The following is a 21,525-nucleotide window of genomic DNA, read 5'->3' as shown; positions in this document are numbered from 1 at the left end:
GGTCATAAAAGGAACGCTTCTCCTCCCTTCTCTTGTTTAATTTAGGGGGTCAATTTTAGTTTCCCAGGCCCCATTACATTTTCTTAATTTTCATTACAGTTTCGTAATTCTCCTGACATACAGCCTCTTATTTGTCATTACACTATCTCCAGCTGTGGGGGCTAGAGGGTTCCACAGCAGGGAGGGCACTTGCCTTGCACGCGGCTGGCCCGGGCTCTATCCCTGGCACCACATATGGTCCCCCCAAGCCCTGCCAAGAGTGATCCCTGAGCACAGAGCCAGAGTTAGCCTTAAGCACCACTGGGTATAGCTCCCCCTCAAAAAAAAATTATTTTTCGAGCTAAAAGTATTAAACCAGTTACTAGAAACCCTCTCTGCTCACCTGCTCTTGACCTCCAAGCAGATTCCAAACTGGCAATGCTACCATCATCCACCTGCCCCCAGGAAGCTCAGGAGAGTGGCCACCTAGGTTCTACTCCTGTTTCAATGACCAGTGAGTCACACAGAACAAATTCCACCTTCTTTATTTCTTTCTTCCTTTCTTTTTTTTTTCGGGGGGGAGGTAGGCGGGTTTTGGAACCATATCCGGCTGTGCTCAGGGCTTGCTTGTGCCTCTTTGCTTAGGGATCCCTCCCGGCAGGGATTGGAGAACCCTGTACGGTGACTGGGACTGAACCAGGGTCAACCTCATGCAAGAAAGTACTCCAGTCCCCAGAGAGACCCACCCTACATAGGGAAAACACAAAGGCTAATGCTGCACCCCAGGGCGTCCCACAAGGTGGACCGAGAGCTGCCTGTGGGAAGATGGGCCCCTGGGTGGGGGTGACTCTCCCCCACGCTCAGCTCTGCCTGGGCTGCAACCGACGAAAGGGTTTTGGTCTTTTTCTCTTGGAAGGGTCCACCACTGGCAGTGTTCAGGGTTCACTGCTATCTCTGTGTCAGAGGTCACTGCTGTCCCTGTGTCAGAGGTCACTGCTGTCCCTGTGTCAGGGGTCACTCCTGTTCCTGTATCAGGGGACACTCTTGTCCCTGTGTCAGGGGCCACTCTTGTCCCTGTGTCAGGGGTCATTGCTGTCCCTCTGTCAAGGGTCACTCCTGTCTCTGTCAGGAGTCACTGCTGTCCCTGTGTCAGGGGTCGCTCCTGTCCCTGTTTCAGGGGCCACTCCTGTTCCTGTATCAGGGGACACTCCTGTCCCTGTGTCAGGGGTCACTCTTGTCCCTGTGTCAGGGATCATTGCTGTCCCTGTGTCAAGGGTCATTCCTGTCTCTGTCAGGGGACATTCCTGTCCCTGTGTCAGGGGTCACTGCTGTCCCTGTGTCAGGGGTCGCTCCTGTCCCTGTGTCAGGGGTCACTCCTGGCAGTGCTGGGCGGCAGTTGGTTGCACGCGAGGAAGCACCTGAGCCCCTGTGCCATCTTCTCGGGACTAACGTCTTGCTAAAGGGCAGGCTCTGCCCAGGTTTTTGGGGGGCCCACGTGGTGCCTTCCTCAAACCAGTCCTGGACTTGCAGGCACAGGGTCTGAGGCCACACGGAGTGGGGAGGTGGGAATCCGAGGGGCTGTGCAGGCAGGTGCCCGGCTCCCGCGCTGGCCGATGTCCCGGCACCTTCTCTTCCACTCACGACAGACAAACACCAAGTCATAAAACTTCATGAACAAACAAAATCTTAAACTCTCCAAAGCAGAATCTTTGGCATTGGTTTCCTTCAGGGCTTGGTGGGACCAAAGCCATGTGCTTGTTTACAAGTTACATCCAGACCAGTGAGAACATGTGAAGCAGCACGTCGCTCCTAGGGGAGAGCTCAGCACGGCACAGGGTGGCGGCAGCCTCGGTCACAAGCCTGGCACCCCCGCTTCCGCACCAGCTCAGGCTCCCAGCATCTTGTGGCAGGCTTCCAGCTTCCTGCTTCTTCAGAATGCGCAGGAGCTAATTCCAGCACCCCCTGCTGCTCTTCCCATAAAAAATGCAAAAAATAAAATAAAATAAAATAAAACAAGCGCTCTGGGAGGGAGTTCAAAGGGCTGGAGCACCATGCGGTAATGGTCCCCCAAACCAAAATAGCGATAATATAATTAGTGTATAGCTAGGGAAGAAGCTCTCTAGGAATGATGGGGCACGCTCTCCAGAGCAGGCTGGTGAGAGGAAGTGAGGCATTGGGCTGAGTGTGTAGTTTGCTACCTCTTATGGGATACACACACATATGTGCAGACACAAACATGCACACACGGACACACATACATGCACACATGCACACCTGCATGCACACATACACACATACATGCATACGCGCACACACACACACACACACACACACACACACAAGCACGCACAGAGCAGTAAGGCACTTGTCCACAGTCGTGCAGCCAGGAGGCAGCAGCAGACTCTGGACCAACAAAACATCGGGTTGTTGCTCAAATTCCTCCACGAAGAGCAGCTGCCTGGCTGTGGAGATGAGCTCATTCCACACGTGGCAGGACAGCAGGACCCCTGACTCTGCCAGCCCTGACTCTGCCCATCCCTGATGCAGCACCCAGCGCTGCTGTAGGATGTGACTCTACATGCCGGGGGAGCTGGTGCTGTCGGCTCCGGCTTCTGGTGGCTGCTCTCAAGCAATGCTCAGAATCCCCAAACGAGTCATCTTTACCAGTGGGGAAACCAAGGCACCAAAAGTCAACCAAGTTTCCCCCATGTCAAAGCTCGGGGGCACTCAGCACTAGTGATGGTGGGGATGTAGGGGCAGGCTGAGGGTCCAGTGTCCAAGTTTCCCTGCCAAGCCCACCCACCCACCCCCACATACACCGAGCACAGGCTCTGAAAATGAACTGACGCTGGCCTCCAGCTGCTGGGGCACTTGGGGTGCCCCCTCTCTGCTCTGTGGGCTCTTTTGGAGGAGAGATTATTTCCCCGCAGGTCCCCCAAAACAATAGCCTTCCAGAGACCTCACACAACCCCGAGAAGGGAAGCAGGTTTCTCCCGTCATCTGCTTTCAGCCCAGTGACATTTAATTAGAGCTTGGAAAACCCACCCAGCATCTGATCATGCCATTGCCATGTCGGGACTGAGAAGTGTTCAATCTGGGATCGAGCTGGCCAGGCAGGTATAAAGAGGCCAACAGAGGACAAGAGATGGGGGGCTTGGGGGAGGAACATGAGCATGTCTCTGGTGATGTCCAGAAACGTCAGCAAAAATCTGTGGATGGGACTGGACTGGAAGTTACGGAGGGAAACACAGGAGCTGAGTTCTTAGGTATGTTTTGGTATTGGAGGAATTCCCGCCTTTCATCAGGCATTATCATCACTGTCACTGTCACTGTCCTCCCATTGTTCATCGATTTTCTCGAGAGGGCCCAGTAACATCTCCATTGGAGACTTTGCTGTTACTGTGTCTGGCATATTGAATACGTCACGGGGAGCTTGCCAGGCTCTGCCGTGCGGGTGAGATACTCTCGGTAGCTTGCCGGGCTCTCCAAGAGGGGTGGAGGAATTGAACTCGGGGCGGCCATGTTGGCTGCGTGCAAGGCAAACGCCCTACCGCTGTGCTATTGCTCCAGCCCCAGGCATTATCATATATATATATGTATATGTATATATATACAAATATATATGATTTAAAATAAAATTGTGGCGTATTACCAATAAGTGTTTGATTTGTAAACCTGTGTTATATATCTATGTTCCCAGGGTTGTGGAAACATGCCTCCAGGGCAAAGGGATCGTGGTGGATAAGCTGCAGCCCTGAAAAAGGATCGATAGCACCGTGAGGAGGGCACTAGTCTTGCACACAAGCAACCCAGGTTTGATCCTTGGTACTCCATATGGTCCCCTGAGCACTGCTAGGAGTGAGCCCTGAGCACCAACAAAACTGAAAAAGGGAGTTAAAGCAGTCCTGTTCTGAGGTAGTGGGACCTCTCCCAGAGCCTCAAACAGGGATGAGTGATGCCGCTCCTGGGCATTTAGTTAAAGGATGTGAAAATTATTTCATGGGCCACAGAGATAGTACAGTGGGAAGGACATCTGCCTTGCATGCGGCTGACCCAGGTTCAATCCCCGGCATCCCATATGGTCCCCCCAAGCACCACCACGAGTAATTCCTGAGTGCAGGGCCAGGAGTAACACCTGAGCATCACCGGGTATGACCCATAAAGGAAAAAAAACAAAAACAAAAGGAGAAAATCACTTTACAAGTTTGAAATTACATTTGTAAGCGCATATGCACATGCATACACACACACACACACACACACACACACACACACACACGTTGAGGCCTAGAAGCTTTTCTAGTGATGCTGTATTTATACATAAACACATACCACAAGTTCTTTATTCATTCGTCTGTCATTGGAAATGTGGGTTGTTTACACACCCTGGCTATTCATGCTGCAAGAAACAGGGTGAACAATACGAACTGCTACAAGAAACAGAAGCAGGATGGAGCAATGGACAACGGGTAAGTCACTTGCCTTGCATGTGGCAGCCCTGCCTTTTGATCCCCGGCACCACACGGAGTCTCCCCCAAAATCTTCCGGAAGTGATCACAGAGCCAGGTATAAGCCCTGAACACTGCTGAGTGTGGCCCCAAAAAATAAAAAAATTTAAAAAAATTTTAATTGAGTGTCTCTCAAAATGAGACAAAAAGCTTTTAAACTTCTCCCCCCACCTCTTTGGCCATAGCCATGATTTTATTTTATTTTTTAAGAATTTCTTTATTATTCGGATAATAATCCAAATTATCCGAACTTGCAGGCTATCCGAATGTAGCCTGCCCACAGGGCAGAGTCTGGCAAACTCCCCGTGGCCTACCAAATATGCCAAATACCAGTAACAATGTTGGGTCTCATTCTCCTAAAGAGCCGTGAATATAATCTCAGGGCTAGGATGAAAGAGACGTTACTGGGGCCTGCTCGAGGCAATCGACGATTAACAGGATGATGAAATGAAAAAAAATGAAATTATTTATTATTATTATTATTATTATTATTATTGAATTACCATGAGATACAGTTACAAAGCTTTCATGTTTAAATTCAATCATACGGGGCTGGAGAGATGGCACAGCGGGTAGGGCATTTGCCTTGCACGCGGCCAGCCAGGTTCGATTCCCAGCATCCCATATGGTCCCCTGAGCACCACCAGGAGTAACTCCTGAGTGCAGAGCCAGGAGTAACCCCTGTGCATCGCTGGGTGTGACCCAAAAAGCAAAAATAAATAAATAAATAAAAATAAAAAATAAATTCAATCATACAATGATCAAGCAATAGCACAGTGGTAGGGCGTTTGCCTTGCACACAGCCAACATGGCTGACCCGAGTTCAATTCCTCTGCCCCTCTTGGAGAGCCCGGCAAGCTGCCGAGAGTATCTCGCCCGCATGGCAGTGCCTGGCAAGCTCCCCATGACGTATTCGATATGCCAGACACAGTAACAACAAAGTCTCCAATGGAGACGTTACTGGGCCCGCTCGAGCAAATCGATGATCAACGGGAGGGCCTTTACCTTTACCTTACAATGATCGAACACCCATCCCTCCACCAGTGCACATTCTCCACCACCAATGTCCCCAGTATTACCCACCCCTTTCCAGCTCTCCCCCTGCCTCCATGGCAGAGAGTTTCCCCCACACTCTCTCTCTCTGCTTTGGGGCATTATGGTTTGCAACATAGATACTGAGAGATTATTACATTTGGTCCTTTATCTACTGTCATCACACATCTCCAATCCCGACCGATCCCTCCAACCATCATTGACTTAGTGATCCCTTCTCTATTCCAACTGCCTTTCCCTCCAGCTCATGAGACAGGCTTCCAACTATGGGGCAATATTCCTGGCCTTTGTGTCTACTGTCCTTGCGCGTCAGTCTCATATTATGTTATTTTATATTCCATAAATGAGTGCAATCAAACAATGTCTCTGGCTCAGGCTCGCAACGCCTCACCTCTGCAGAGCAAGGCAGCCTCGGAATGCTCCAGCGGCCTCCTTCTCCAAGATGTCCAGAGCAGGTTTGCTTTCCCAAGACCACTCCACTGGGTGTAAGGGACTAGGGTCCAACTGAGGCTGGGGGAGACAGGAGGAACTGTCGCCACCCCTTAAGGAATGCAGGTAAAGGTAAAGGTAAAGGCCCTCCCGTTGATCGTCGATTTGCTCGAGCGGGCCCAGTAACGTCTCCATTGGAGACTTTGTTGTTACTGTGTCTGGCATATCGAATACTCTGGGTAGCTTGCCGGGCTCTCCGAGAGGGGCGGAGGAATCGAACTCGGGTCGGCCATGTTGGCCGCTTGTAAGGCGATCGCCCTACCCGCTGTGCTATCGCTCCAGCCCCTAGACCTGGAATTTGAGACACCTCTAGAAATAACCCTCTTATCAGAGAAATTGACATTAAGCCTGGTCAAACAACTAGAGGGAGAATTTCTTGTAAAAAATAAATAAATAATTGTCTCCCCAAGAGTGAAGAAAAGTGCCCACCATCGAGGCAGGCAGCGGGTGGGGGAGGGTGGGAAATGGGGGACATTGGTGGTGGGAAATGTACACTGGTGAAGGGATGGCTATTGGGACATTACACGACTGAAACCCAATCCTGAACAACTTTGTAACTGTGTATCTCACGGTGATTCAATTAAAAAAATTAATAGTTTTTAAGCACTGTAGCACTATCCTCCTGTTGTTCATTGATTTGCTCAAGTGGGCACCAGTAACATCTCCATTGTGAGATTTGTTGTTACTGTTTTTGGCATATCAAATACGCCACAGGGAGCTTACCAGGCTCTGCCGTGCAAGCGGGATACTCTGGGTAGCTTGCCAGCTCTCCGAGAGGGACAAAGAATCCTGAGGAACAGCTCACAGGGTTTTCATACACGCTATACTGCTTCTTGCAGGGTGAGGTGCATTTTTCATTAACATATACAATGGTTGGTACGATTCATGGTTAATACCCTTGGTTTCTAGTTCCACACTATTTTTTCTTTTTGGGTCACACTCAGCGATGCACAGGGGTTACTCCTGGCTCATGCACTCAGGAATTACTCCTGGCGGTGCTCGGGAGACCATATGGGATGTTGGGAATTGAACCCGGGTGGGCCTCGTGCAAGGCAAACCCCCTACCTGCTGTGCTATTGCTCCAGCCCCTAGTTCCACACATTGGCTGACTGTTTCTGCGACCCACTTCCGGTCCACATAACCTACCTATCCAGACTTGTTCAGTGGTTTTGTTGTTGTCATAACTTGTGATTTATAGCCTACTCACATGTGTTCAGCATCTAGAAGCGGTCGCTCAGAGATCCTGCTCTTCATTTTCACTCCGACCCCTCCTCTCTCTCCCGGACATCCCAGCTCCTGTGTTGTTCCTTAGCAGGGTACAGGCCCCCCGTTCATCCTGATTTCTTTGGAATTTACAGCATCTACATTCTCTGCACAGATTCTCCTGCCAGTCTTCCCAGGGTTGACATGATTGTGCTCTCTGAGAAGACTCCCAGGAGTGGGGGGATTTCCCTGCACCCCAACAGTTGGTTCTACTATCTTAGAGGCCTCCTAATGATGATTGGAGGACTGCAGTCCTCCGGGCTGCCCCATTTTCAGAGAAAGGTGCCTCTCAGGTCTCGAGCAGCATCCAGATGTTTTAGTCCCTCACAGCTGGGAGAGTTGGCTGGCCACCAAGATGACCCACCTTTGGTCACATGATCCCATCAGAAGCAGAAGCCTTCTGTTGCCTTCATAACCAGCTCCTAGGACCACCACCACCACACGCGCACACACACACACACACACACACACACACACACACCTCCATCCCCATCCCTGCTCCAAGAAGCACCCGTGTTGATGTGATTGATGGCACCCAGCACCTGAGCGCTCAGATACCTGATCATGGGATCAGGTAGAAGAGAAAGAAGCCTGGGGTACAGGTGATGCTGCGGCACCAAGAGCAGGACCTGGGGGCCAGAGCCACCGGACAGCGGGGGACGGCCTTTACCTTGCTGACTCAGGTTTGATCCCTGGCACCACACATGGACTCTCTCAAACCCCATCAGGCCTGAGTCCCTGAGCACAGAGTCAGAAGCAAGCCAGCCCTAAGCAATGCTGGGTACTGCCTCCCCCCAAAAGAGAAGTGGGGTTTGGACAAGATGTAAGTTCACCATTCCCTTACTGCAGGCAACTGTACCTGTACTGTACCGCCTCATGGGGGGTCTTCTCCGGGGCTGTCAGGTCTCTTGCGCAAGAATTTTGCAGCAAAAATGAAAATATCCTACTCTTATACATTAGCAACTAATTTTTATTATTGGTGGGGGGGAGGCGGTACAAGAGCCAGGAAAGGGACCAAAAGTGAAGATGAGCAGTAACTAGCTGCATCCAAGGGACAGGTGGAGCATGGAAAGGGCACTGTATTTCAGCTAAGTCACCTGGAGATTCGTCAGCGGCACCAGGACACTGGGGGACCCCCGCCCCTCAGCACTTCCTTCCTCTGCACCCGCCAACCCCCTCAGTCCCAAGAAGGCCCCTCACAGCCACCTGCCTCTGCTCACTGCATCTCTCTTAGTTTATCTAAACAGGCTGCATCTCCTTCAGGGGCTGGGAGGCATGGGGAGTGATCTGCGAGTCCCTCCTTGGGATTGGGGACTGGGGTGGGGGGCGGTGCGGTGGCTGCTGGGGTTTGATTGCTTCTGGCCCCCACTTGGACGCTCCTTCACAGATCAGATCACTGCCTCTCCCCGACCAGTTCCAACAGCTGGCTATCACTCACCGATACCCCTGCTCTCCTCGCCAAGGGAAGCATTATAAGTAAATGTGTACAAGCAAACAGATGCTGTCATTTAAAAAATCGATCCATCTCGTAAAAGAATGCCCCACTTAGGACTGGAGTGGCAGACTGCAGCGCGTGTGCCGGGTGGCATTTTTAATGCAATCAGATAAACAATGGCGAGACTCCCTAATCGACGAGGCACCGAAGGGAAGGGACAAGGACGGAGGGAGGAAGGGAGGAGAACGCGGGTGGTGGTCACAGCATCCGCTCCCACTTAGTTGTGTTTGTTTGTTTTGTGAGTCAGAAGCTGTTGGCCACCCTCACTTTTTTGTGTGTTCGGGGTTTTTTGTGTTTTTTTTTTTTTGAGCCACACCAGCAGGGTTTACTCCTGGCTCCAAGCTCAGGAATTATTCCTGGAGGTGCTCAGGGGACCACAGGGGATGCCAGGGATCGAACGCGAGTCAGCCACGTGCAGAGCAAGTGCCCTACCCACTGTACTATCGCTCCGGTCCCTGGCAACCCTCACTTTTTGGTTCCTCTGACCTCCATCTGCTGCAAGGACTTTCCTGGGCACACGGTGGACCATCTCCCGAAATCTCTTGCAGCCAGGTTTGTAACTGAGTTGCCCAGAGAAGCAGGACAGAAGTGACCCGGCCAGGACTAGTCCACAATAATCCCCCAGGGGAAATCACCTCTATAGTCCCCGTCCTGGGCTGAAAGAAGTGCCAGCAAAGCACAGACATCTCTAGGAGGAAGTGGATCCCCCAAGGATTACCTGGAGCAGAGCTTCCCATCCATCCTGCAATGGGCACAAAGAGAAGAGAAACAAAATTACTGTTGCACACAAAGCTTTCTGTGAGACGCTTGTTACCAACCTGCCTTGTGACCTGGAGTCCAGAGTTCATTCATACATTCTCTCACTGAACGCACTTCACAAGTAATGTCTAAGTATCTCCTTTGGACAACAATCTGGTGTAAGGAAGAGCATCATTCCACTGTGCAGATGGAGAAACTGAGGCTCGGGGAGTTTAGGTAACCTGCCTGATACTAATAAAATGTATCACTTATTGGATGCCTACTATGGGCCAAACTCTGCTAAATGTCTCCACTGCAGTATCTTTATTCCTCACAAAATTCTCACAGGTATTACTATTTTACAGATATGGAAAAACGGAAGTTTAGGGTGATTTATACCCCTCAAGAGAAAGGAAGGGGGTGAAATGTGTGTGTGGGGGGGGGGGGGAGGTCTGAAGGGGAGTAAGTTAAAGCAATAGGATTCTAATGAGAAAGCAAGTTTGTACTGAAAGAAGATCGCCTATTTTTTCGCATCCAAGAACTAATCTCTAATAAGATAATCACACTGCCTTCTAAAATACCAGCTTGCCTCAAATCCTCAAATCAGACAAGCCCTAGAGAACCAGAGAGTCACATACACAAGCCCCCCCAAGACACAATAAAGGTTAAAACCATTACATCAAAACAAAACATATGGCCGCCCAAATCTGCATTTATTATCTCTAATTGGAAAAGACACAGTCAAACGCATGAATATTTTAGCAGCATCCAACATGCAAATCAGCATGCCAAGACCCAATTCCTTGGTAGCCAGCACATGCCTGGCATGCATTGCTCCCGGCTGGAACAATGCTCCCTCCTTCTCCTCTTAGCTACGGCTCTTTTCCACTCGGTCATCATTTGCACCGCCTATAAATAGCCCCCCATGAACAGAAAGACTTGAAATGTTCTCTATCCCAGGGTCTATTATCCTCAGTCCGTGTCTGGAGAATGGTATGGGCGAAGTCCAGCTATTTAGCGCTCCAATCAAATTGAAAATTCACATCTTTTCAGGTAATCTCTGGCTAATCAGCTTTAATGAAGAGACTCTCGTAATTGTTATTTAAGCTCCAGGACATCCAGGAACGAATGGGAAATAACTCTCATTTTCTAGCCAAGTCTAATGAAGGCTAGCAAAGTTCCCCTGAAGAGATGAGGATAATACGGCAGTGTTTTCCCGACAGCTAGAGGTCTGAGGCCTGGTTCTGGAGATTCTGGCCATGTCTGAGTATCACCTAGAAATCCTTCATCCCTTTTACCTTTAACTTTCTTACCCTAAAAGGAAAACAACCTTGTTTTCCTGGTACTGTTCTCCAGTATCCAGTATCACCTGCCCATTTAGCTGCAAATAGCACAGCGGGTAGGGCATTTGCCTTACAAGCGGCCAACATGGCCGACCCGAGTTCGATTCCTCCGCCCCTCTCGGAGAGCCCGGCAAGCTACCGAGAGTATTCGATATGCCAGACACAGTAACAACAAAGTCTCCAATGGAGACGTTACTGGACCCGCTCGAGCAAATCGACGATCAACGGGAGGGCCTTTACCTTTACCTTTACCATATTTCACCACATGCTCATCGCCACACATAATCATCACACTTGTTTTTAAGATATAGCAGCAGGAAGCCTTCTTTTAAGCTTTCCAGAAAAGAATTAATCAAAAATAATTTGAAATTTTGTATGAGGCCAGAGGGATTGTGCAGGGAGAAGACGCTTGCCTTGGACGCAGCCAACCCTGGTCTCTGGTGCCACATATGGGCCTTCCGGTACTACAGGAGTATTCCCACAGAGCCAGGCCAGGTGTGATCCCGAAAAACAGCAGCAACCACCAAAAATGAATTATATAAATAAGTAAATGTTTTATATAATGGCCACGTCCCGCTTTCTGGCAAATAAATTTGGCCTAAAATCTGCATTGAATGCCGCAGAGATAGTCTAGAGGTTTGGGCACCCGCCATACAGCAGGCTCATGTCTGATTCCCAAGCCCCAGATGACCCTCTGGGGCCTGCCATGAGGAATTCCCTGAAGAACCAGGAGAAAGCCCTGAGCACCACCTGACGTGGCCCCAAAACTGAAAAAATTGACATCTGCAAGCATCATGCAGTGAGATGCAACAGACAGTAAAGGGTTGAGGAGGAGCTGGTCACAGTTGAGTCCAAGAGGTGGAAGGTTTCAAATCAAAATGTCTTGCCTGTCAAAGAGGCAAAGGGCTGCTACCCTCTAGGTGTCTGGGGCACAGGGAGGTATCTTAGTTCTCTCTCTCTCTCTGTCTCTCTTTTTCTCTCTTTCTCTTTCTCTCCCCCCTTCCCTCCCTCCCCTGGGCATTATGGTTTGCAATAGTCTGTCTGTCTGTCCTCCTGTTGCTCATCAATTTGCTCGAGTGGGCCCAGTAACGTCTCCATTGAGAGACTTCTTGTTACTGTGTTTGGTGTATTGAATATTCTCGGTAGCTTGCCAGGCTCTCCGAGAGGGGCGGAGGAATCGAACCCGGCTAAGCCGGGCTGGCTCCGTGCAAGGCAAACACCCTACCACTCCAGCCTTATATTGGTTTGCAATATAAGTACTAAAAGGCTTCCAACAAGGGACCAGTCCTCCTGACTCTTGTTTCTACTGCCTTTAGGTATTAGTCTCATACTACGTTTTTTTATATCCCACAGATAAATACAATGAGTGCAGTCATTCTATGTCTGTCTCTCTCCTGCTGTGCTACAGCTCCAGTCAGTGAATGACTCATTTCACTAAGCATGATACCCTCCATATCCATCCATTTATAAGCAAGTTTTTTTTGCTTTTGGGTCACACACAGTGATGCACAGGGGTTACTCCTGGCTCTGCACTCAGGAATTACTCCTGGCGATACTCGGGAGACCATATGGGATGCTGGGGATTGAACCCGGGTCAGCCATGTGCAAGGCAAACACCTCACCCATTGTACTATATAGCTCCAGCCCCAATAACCAATTTTCATGACTTAATTTTTCCTTTTGGCTGCATTGTATTCCATTGTGTAGATGTGCCATGGGGCTGGAGTGATAGCACAGCGGGTAAGGCGTTTGCCTTGCACGCAGCCAACATGGCCGACCCAAGTTCGATTCCTCCGCCCCTCTCAGAGAGCCCGGCAAGCTCCTGAGAGTATCTTGCCCGCATGGCAAAGCAAGCTACCCGTGGCGTATTCGATATGCCAAACACAGTAACAACAAAGTTTCACAATGGAGACGTTACTGGGCCCACTCTAGCAAATCGATGAAAAATGGGAGGACAGTGACATGACAGATGTGCCATCGTGTTCTTTTTTTTTTTAATCCAGTCATCCACAGTGCTGGAGCGATAGCACAGTGGGTAGGGTGTTTGCCTTGCATGCAGCCAACCCGGGTTGGATTCCTCCATCCCTCTCGGAGAGCCTGGCAAGCTACTGAGAGTATCCTGCCCACACAGCAGAGGCTGGCAACCTTCCGTGGCATATTTGAAATGCCAGAAACAGTAACAACAAGTCTCACAATGGAGACGTTACTGGTGCCAGCTCGAGCAAATTGATGAACAATGGGAAAACAGTGCAGTACTACAGTGCATCTGTTCTCGGGCATTCAGGTTGTTTCCAGATTCTGGCTATTGCAAACAGTGCTGCAATGAACATAGAAAGGCAGATGTTTTTTCATCAGTGTGTTTTTGGGTCAGTGGTTTTTAAACCTTCCACACAGAGTCCAGTGGACAAAGACTCAACATGGTCCTGTCTCATTTCCAAGGACTGAGATACGTGGGGTGCACACGCCTACTGGGGAGCATGAAGTGTTTCTGCTGCTGACAGCAATTGCCAAACAAATAACACAATCTGATGAAACTTTACCCAGAAGCCTTTGCAGAAAGATGCTTCAAGCCAGATTGCTTCTGGGAGCTAAAGAGATGGTACCGGAATTAAGGCATTTGCCATTAATATAGCAGATCTCAGCGCCACATGTGGTCCCCCAAGCATTGCCAGGAGTGAATCCTAAGCACAGAGTCATATCCCAAACCCTCAGCCTTCCAAAAACAGAAAAGGGCCAGGAATATGACTCAGTGTCTCACATTAAGGTCCTGGGTTCAATCCCTAGAGGCATAATAATAAATAAATGAATAATATTTAAATAGATAAATCCAAGGGTTATAATGTGTTGAAGACATTTGGTAGCAAACCAAGACTTTCTTCTCGACTTCAACAAAAGGTCAGGGAAAGATCTAAGAATGAAATGATGACTCACACAATGTGACTCAATAATTATTTACGGCACTAACTTAGTATCAAGTAAGTTCATCCTTAAGAAAAAAAACAGTATCAAGTAAAATCATCCTTAAGAAAAAACAAACCTTGAAGAGTCCCTTAATGATACCATTACAGTCCATTCCATGAGCCATCATGGTGGGACAATGACAACACATGGAGAACTGTCCCCCCCGCCCCCCCCCCACACACACACCCTTCATTTGAGCAGGCTTGGAATGATGGCAGAAGTGAGCCATGGCTCAGAGGGAAACCTCACCATGGCCATCAACCCAGCCCCAAAGAGCACACCCAGCCCTCAGATCTTGGATTCTTAGCCCTTTCTCCAATAAATGGAACCTCGGCTCCTTGCAAAAGTGCCTGATTCCTGGATAGGGCAGGAAATACACACCATGGCCCTGGAGCAACTTATTGTTTCAAAAGTTTAGAAAGATTTCACATGAGCACCACACACACACACACACACACACACACACACACACACACACGTCCACAGTTATGAGAAAACGGTGACAGTTCAAAGGCTGGGACCTCTTATATTACTGGATTTGAACCCAAAGTTTATCCTAAAAATCTATGAGTCTTTGTTGATATAAATCAGGGATTACATACATAATCATGGGGAAGAAGAGACCCCTCTCCACGCAGAATTCCCAACACCACATGCAGTTAATCTCCCTCAAGGAAGACGAGCTTCCCTCTCCCCTCCACAGTGGGCCTGTGTGTAATCAGTGACACCCTCCCAGACCACAGCCTGAAGGTGGGGAAAGACCCCTATCACACCCCCTACAACCATGCCATGAAGGTGAACTCCACCGTGACCAGCTCTAATCATTATAGGATTGTGATGAGACAAGCACATCACGTCATCTGTGCAGTCTCTGCCCCAAGCCCCTTGCCCTTCCTGTCTGTGAGAAAAATCAGAAAATTCCCTGGGAGTCGGTGGGGGGGAGGGGGGAGATAGAGAGATAATACTGTGGGTAGGGCACTTGTCCTGCATGCAACTGACCCACATTTGGTCCCCAACACTCCATACAGTTCCCTGAGCCTGCCAGGAGTGATCCCTGAATTTAGAGCCAGGAGTAAGCCCTGAGCACAGAAAGGTGTTCAGAACTAAAAGGTAAGAAAATTCTCAAGGGAAGGGACAGGCACAAAATCTCACTCCAGTACTCTTCAGAGCGGCCCAGGTCATCGAAACCAAGAAAAGAATGAGAAACTGTTGTGGACAAGGGGGTAAAGGAGACATGAAGATCAAATGCCACGAGGCATCCAAGATGGAATCCTGGGACAGAAAAAGGACAAATAAAGTATTTCTCTAATAGATGGCAATATTGGCACATTAATTGCAACAAAAGGCCTACATTAAATAAAAGGGAAAGTGGGACGAGCAATGCCCTGTGTTATCCTGGGAATGTTTCTCTAAATCTATAGTCAAGCAGGTCGGCTCAGTGGTAGAACACATGCCCTGTGGGCTGATGCCCGGTCTGAATTCTGACACTGCAAAAATAATAATAACTTAGTCTAAGGTTTTTACTTGGGGGAATAACAAAGTATTGTTAGAGTCTGGAGTCAACCATCCCTCACTCAAGGACAGAGAACAAAATCGAAAGTGCAAATCACACAGCGAGGTTTATTGTTCCAGCTAGCAGGGGTCCAAGTATCCACCTGTGCAGCAGGTTTCAACAAGGACCCTGAGCACTAGGTTCAGCAAGTTCTTATACTTTCATTTTGGCAAGAAAGCATTACGCGGCAATTTTCTATTACCTACAGAGTACACATATATTTTTGTTGTTGTTGTTTTGGCCTGCAACATCCAGCCCACCTCCCTGATAGTTACATTCCGGAGATCTAATCTTATTCCGGGGATGTAATCTTTGACAAAAGCATCTGTTTTTTCTGTTTTTCTTGTTGGAAGAGGCCTAAGTCACTCAGAGCCTGTCATGGCAGTTCTCTGGCTAAGCGAGTCCTAACAGTGTCACAGTCCTTTTCCCAGACCCCATCCTGGTGACGTCGGTGGGCCCCACGGATGACTTGTGAAGCGGGGAGGAGAAAGACGGTCACTTTCTCCCCAACCGCCTCTGCCACCCGGGACCCAGGGTTACTGGGTTCTTGTCTCGCTCGCAGAAAGGAATTTCAGGAGTAGACAAGCAGTGAAGTAGAACAGATTTTATTTGGAGTTTATTGAAGGGGAGAAGAGCAAAGTAGTGGGAGTGAGTGGAGACAATGGAAGAGTGTAGCGCACTCAAGAGAGAACACGGGCTCCTCAAAAAAAATGGAGAGCCCCTACATACATCCTAGCATTAGACACAAAAGCATGAAAGTCCACATCTCAAGAGGGGAGATGCGGGCACCACATGTGCTCGGGCACCAAGTGTGCTCCACCACGTGGACGCAAGCAGCACATGGGCTCAGGCAGCATATGCACGCCCTTCCTTTGTTCAAGGTGGCCTTTATAGGGTTTCTCCAACCTGCCCTCAGGTGGGCCCATTGCTAAGGAGGTTACCAGGGGGCTTGGAAAAGGTGAAGGTCTCCTTTGAAATTCCTTTCCTGGCCTTTTGTTCCTGCAGGAGCTTCTTTGGGTCTGTTGCTGGAGCCAGGCTAGGGTCTTATTAAGACTTAGTTCCTGTTTTCCTATTTTCTGCAGGGTTGGCTTTTGTCATTGCCTTGGGAGGGGGCCTTCTCTGTCTACCTGCCTATATCACTGGGACCACACAGAGATAGAATTGACCCAGGATGGAGGCCTGAGAGATAGCACAGCTGGTAGGACACTTGCCCTGCATGCAGCTAACCCAGGTGTGATCGCCAGCACTGCATATGGTCCATCCCTTGAGTCCTGCCAGGAGTCATCCCTGGCACACAGCTGGGTATGACCCTGAAGATAATATACATAAATGCCCTCAGGAACCCATACATTCCTGCCCCAGCTGCCCAAGTTGTCCCCATCCTGGATCAGACAATGAACAAGGGGAAGTGTTTCTCTCACGGACCATCATTTCTCCAACACCAAGTACAGGACACGCCTTATATTGTTGAATGAATGAGGGAAGGGTGAGAGGTTCTGTTATCAGGGCAAAGAAATTGAAGAAGACCCTCGGGGTTCCCAGGGAGTAAAAGAAAACCCTCCAAAGAACACTGCAGGACAGAAGGTAGCACTGTTCATTCCACAGGGGTACAATGCTTGCATCTGTCTTGATCACGATCTGTAGGCCGAGTGGACCTGGGTGAGAAATCAAAGAAAGATGGCTGGTGAAGGCTCCATGTAACTGCAGAAGGAGACAGCTTGGCCAGGAGACTGTGGACTCACCTCAGGTCAGCTTTAGGTGGCTTCCAGAACCTTCTACTGTCTGCCCCCATTAACCTCCCCAGACATCTTAGTAAGCCCCAGAGCAGATCCATTAAAATGGAGCAGGTACAAATGCAGACTGCTGGTCCACCCACGACTATTGAAGTCAAACTTCCAGGCCTAGTGTCCAAACATCTATTTTCTTCTTGGGGACCCTGGGACATAGACTAATGAGGTGAACGTGACAGGTGAATTGGAGGCTTGAACATGTGGATTCTGGAACACTGGAGAGAGGGAAAGCCTGAAATATACTGCTCTTCACTCCCTTCAAACCCACTTCACCAAGAACTCTAGCCTTGGAGGGCCAGTGAGCGTCCGGCTCTACATTAGGGTCTTCTTGCCTCTCCTCCAGTGAAATCCACGCAACAAAACCCCTGGATTTTCCTTTCCACTCCTTTGGAGTCATGTCAGGTTCACTCTCATGTGCTGTAGAGACACAAAGGCAGAGAGCACCAGCCCTAGGCGACCAGGGGTAATGCAAGAGTGGGACTCTTCACATCTACCCACAGCTGGTGTAACTGAAACAGCTCTTCCGTGGCCAAATTAAATGTTTCCATTCCAGAGTGTTGTTTTGTGTGCATTTTAAATAAATTTGGTAATTCAGCCACAATGTTCCCCAGCACACTTGGGTGTATTTCAGTCACAGGCTCCTGATCAAATGGAACATCAGAGACATGGCTGTAACCGGGTGACGGTACTTTTGTTTATTCAGTGCCTCTTCCACCACTGTCCAGGTAGTGACCAATTCCACAGGTGCCAGGAAAGAGCAAAGGCCCGGGATATAAAGGCTGGCCATGAGGCCACAGCAGGTGACACCCAGAGTCAAAGACAGTGTTACTTTTTTTTTTCTTTTTGGGTCACAACCAGCAATGCACAGGGGTTACTCCTGGCTCTTCACTCAGGAATTACTCCTGGTGGTCCTCAGGGGACCATATGGGATGCTGGGAGTCCAACCCAGGTCAGCCGCATGCAAAGCAAACTCCCTACCCGCTGTGCTATCGCTCCAGCCCCAAAGACAGTGTTACTTTTATTAAAGCATTTCATCTGTGCCTAGAATTTATCTCAATAAGCCAGTTTTGAGGAAAAAAAAAAAAACTAACAAGCTGGCAAAACAGCACCTCGCTGTTGTGCTCCATTTTATATTGCCTTGCTCTATTAAGGCTCGCCTCCCTAGGGGGGGTCACAGGGGAAGTGTTTAACCCCCCCCCACACACACACACACCCCACCACCACCACCAGCGGGGCCCACACCGTGCAGCATCCCAACAGCAGTGGCAGGAGAGCTGCCGGCCGTGTTTGCCTGCAGAGGTGCCACACTGATAGCCACACTCTTCTGGGTATTTTTTGGTGCGTGGTGCCCTTTGTGGCACCCACAGGCCACGTACGAGGCATTTGGAGTTCAAACTCCGGATCTGTGACTCTCCTACAGTCCAAGTATTTGGCCACTTTATATTGCACGGGAGCTGCTCAGCAAATAAAAATTTTAAAAAAAAGAATGAAATAGATAAAATAGTGCACGCGAGGGTGCTTTGCAAAAAAAAAAAAAAAAAAAAACACCCGCCTGCAATGCAGAGAAGGCTGTGGGCCTCGTCCGCACGGAAGTAGGAAGGATGCGGCGCGCTCCCGCCCGCGCGGGGTGTCCAGGACTCGGCGCTCGGCTGGGCGGGAGTGATTGACAGGCCTCGCGCAGGCCGGGGACTGGACGGGCGCCGGGGGGCGGGACTTCCGGCGGCGGCGGCGCGCGCGGGGGCTGCGGGACGCGGCCTAGACGCTCCGGTAGGTCCGGGCGACTCGGCCGGGCGCGGGCCGGGCGGAGACAGGCGCGGGGGAGCACGCAAGACAGCGAGCCGCTCGGGAGCTCGGGCGGCGGGGCCGGCGTGCGAGGCGAGCGCACACCGCGCGGGGTCCAACCCGGACGCTGCTGCTGCGCCTCCCCAGACCCCGCGAGACGCGGGAGGAGGCTGTGCGCGTGCGCGGCGGCGCGACTTCCGGTCCGCGCGACAGTGCGCGACAATGCCTGCCTGCCTCGCTTTCCGGCAGCGTCAGTCCGGGTTGTGTGCATTTTGAATCAATGCTCCGGGTTGGCGCTGGTGCGGGGAGGCGCTGCTTCCTGGGTGGGCAGGTGGGGTGGTCTGGGCTGCGGTACGCGTCGGCACCACGGGGCCCCGGAGCAATGAGGCGCCTCCGCCCAGCAAACAAGCAGCAACAAAGAAAACGCCTGTTTGCTTAAAGCTGACCTCGCCTTGCTTGCTGCCCCGCACGCGGCGCTCTGCAAGGTCACCTGGTGCGGACTGAAATCGCTGGTAGAACCCGGCCTCCAGCCCCTTTCCGTGTCTCTTGGAAAAGGCCCTTGGGCCACTCCCAGAAGCCACCTCCTGCGCGACCCAGCGGCTGGCTTTGCCTCCGGGATACTCTCTGGCTATTTTACATTATTTTAGGTGTCCTTGATGATAAGGACGAAAGGGCTCGGTTTGCCTGGAATAACTCGGGTTTTTGCCTGGGTTAGTTGTCGGGTGTGTGTTTGTGTGTGTGTGTGCTGGAAAACTGCAGGTAGCCCAGGATTAGGCTTGTGCCATAGGACAATCACCACTCGCAAAATTGGAAGCCCAAATAATGAAAAAAGATGAACATTGGAGAAAACGGTGCAATGAGAGTTCTAAAAGTTTATTCTTTTCTTTCTTTTTTTAGATAGTACAGTGGGTCGAGAGATCTTTACAGTGGGTGGAGAGAAAGTACAGTTTGCCTTGCACCTGGGTGCGATTCTGGTTCCCCATGTGGTCCCCTAGGCCCCACCATGAGTGATCCCTGGACACAGCCAGGAGCATGCCCTGAGCACTACCAGGTGTAGTCCCGAAACAAAACAAGTTTGCCTTGCATGTGGCCAACCCGGATTTGATCCCCAGCATCCCGTAAAGTCCCTCAAGCACTGCCAGGAGTGATTCCCGAGTGCAGAGCAAGGAGTAGCCCCTGAGCATTGCCAGGTGTGACCCAAAAGTTAAATAAATAGAAGTGTATTCCTCTTAAAAGTGGTTGGTTTTTTTTTTTTACCCCTTTGAGCCACACCCAGCGGTGCTCAAGGCGTACACACCTGGCTTTGCACTCAGGGGTCTCCTGGGCCCAGGGGACTTTATGAGCTCAGCCGCATGGGGATCAGGCTCGTGCAGCTGTTGGCAGAAAGTTCTCTGTTGGGGAAGGGCTGTGGGACTGTTCCCAGCTTTCTGTGTGCCCTAAGCTGCCCTCAGTTCTTTGCTTCGTGGGGCTCTCTCCAAGGGTGACTTGCTTCACTGTGTCAAACCAAGAACAGGGTCTGTCTTTTAGGTGGAAGTTGCATCTTAGGTAGCAGTTACATAAGCGGCATCTCATCACCTCTGCCAACTGAGATTCTGTTGGTGTGAAACAAGTCATTAGCTCCCTACTGCTGAAACTTACTACCAAAACTTGGTAGCTGTGAGGAGTTACAGCACTGCCCAAATCAAGGGGGCTGTGTTCCCTTCTGAGTGTTGGGGTGGGGGGTGGGGGTGTCAATCCACGCTCTTGCCTGTTCGGTCAGCCTTTCCGCTGGTCCTGACTCAGTGACCTTCATCCATCTTCAGGACCAGCACAGCTGCATCTTTCTGTCCATTTCTAGAACCCTCTCTCTCTCTCTGAATTGAACCAGCACTGGATTCAGTTCCTGGCACTGGAAGAATAGAATATTTTTTATTCTTTTTTTGGATGCTCTGGGCACCCAGACAATCTGCTGGTGATTCTCTGCCACATTGAACTCGAGCCATTAGTTCACTGTGAGGCTCAAGGACATGGTGATGCAAGGGCTCTGCAGTGCCAAGGACCCCAGTCACCCTGGCAATGCTTGGGGCCACATCGTGGCACATGGTCTAACCCCCATACTACCTCCCGCCCAGACCAAAATAAGATTGATAAATAAGTCTTGACACTGTGTGCCCAGGAAGTTGAGCTGGCTGAGCTTAAGGCAGGGCTTGTTTCTGTAAGGGGTTTACTACAGCAGAGCCCCCGCCATTGGTTTCCATGTTGTGTGTGTTGGCTTTTGCTCTCCGGTGACTGACCTGGCATCCGTGACCATGGCCTACAAGCTGGAATTAGCCCCATCTGCTCCTTCACGAAAAGTTTGTTACCCCTCCTGGCGTGACACAGTCTCTTCGGAGCAGGGGAGAGAGTAAGTTTTGACATGATGCCTGGAACATGGTAGCACAAGCCAGTCAGTGACTGTGAGCAGCAGAAATCCCCCACAGGTGCTCACTCTGAAGGACTAGACGGGCCTGCTGTGGGTATAGTGCCAGGCTGAGGCCTACAAAGGCACCACAGGATTCTCTGCGGTGGCGGCATGGAGCTCTCCGTGTTCTTT

This window comes from Sorex fumeus, unplaced genomic scaffold, assembly GCF_029834395.1.
Source record: "Sorex fumeus unplaced genomic scaffold, SorFum_2.1 ptg000130l, whole genome shotgun sequence".
Lineage (NCBI taxonomy): Eukaryota > Metazoa > Chordata > Mammalia > Eulipotyphla > Soricidae > Sorex > Sorex fumeus.
The sequence above is the reverse complement of the archived record's forward strand: the minus strand, read 5'-3'. Positions refer to the sequence as shown.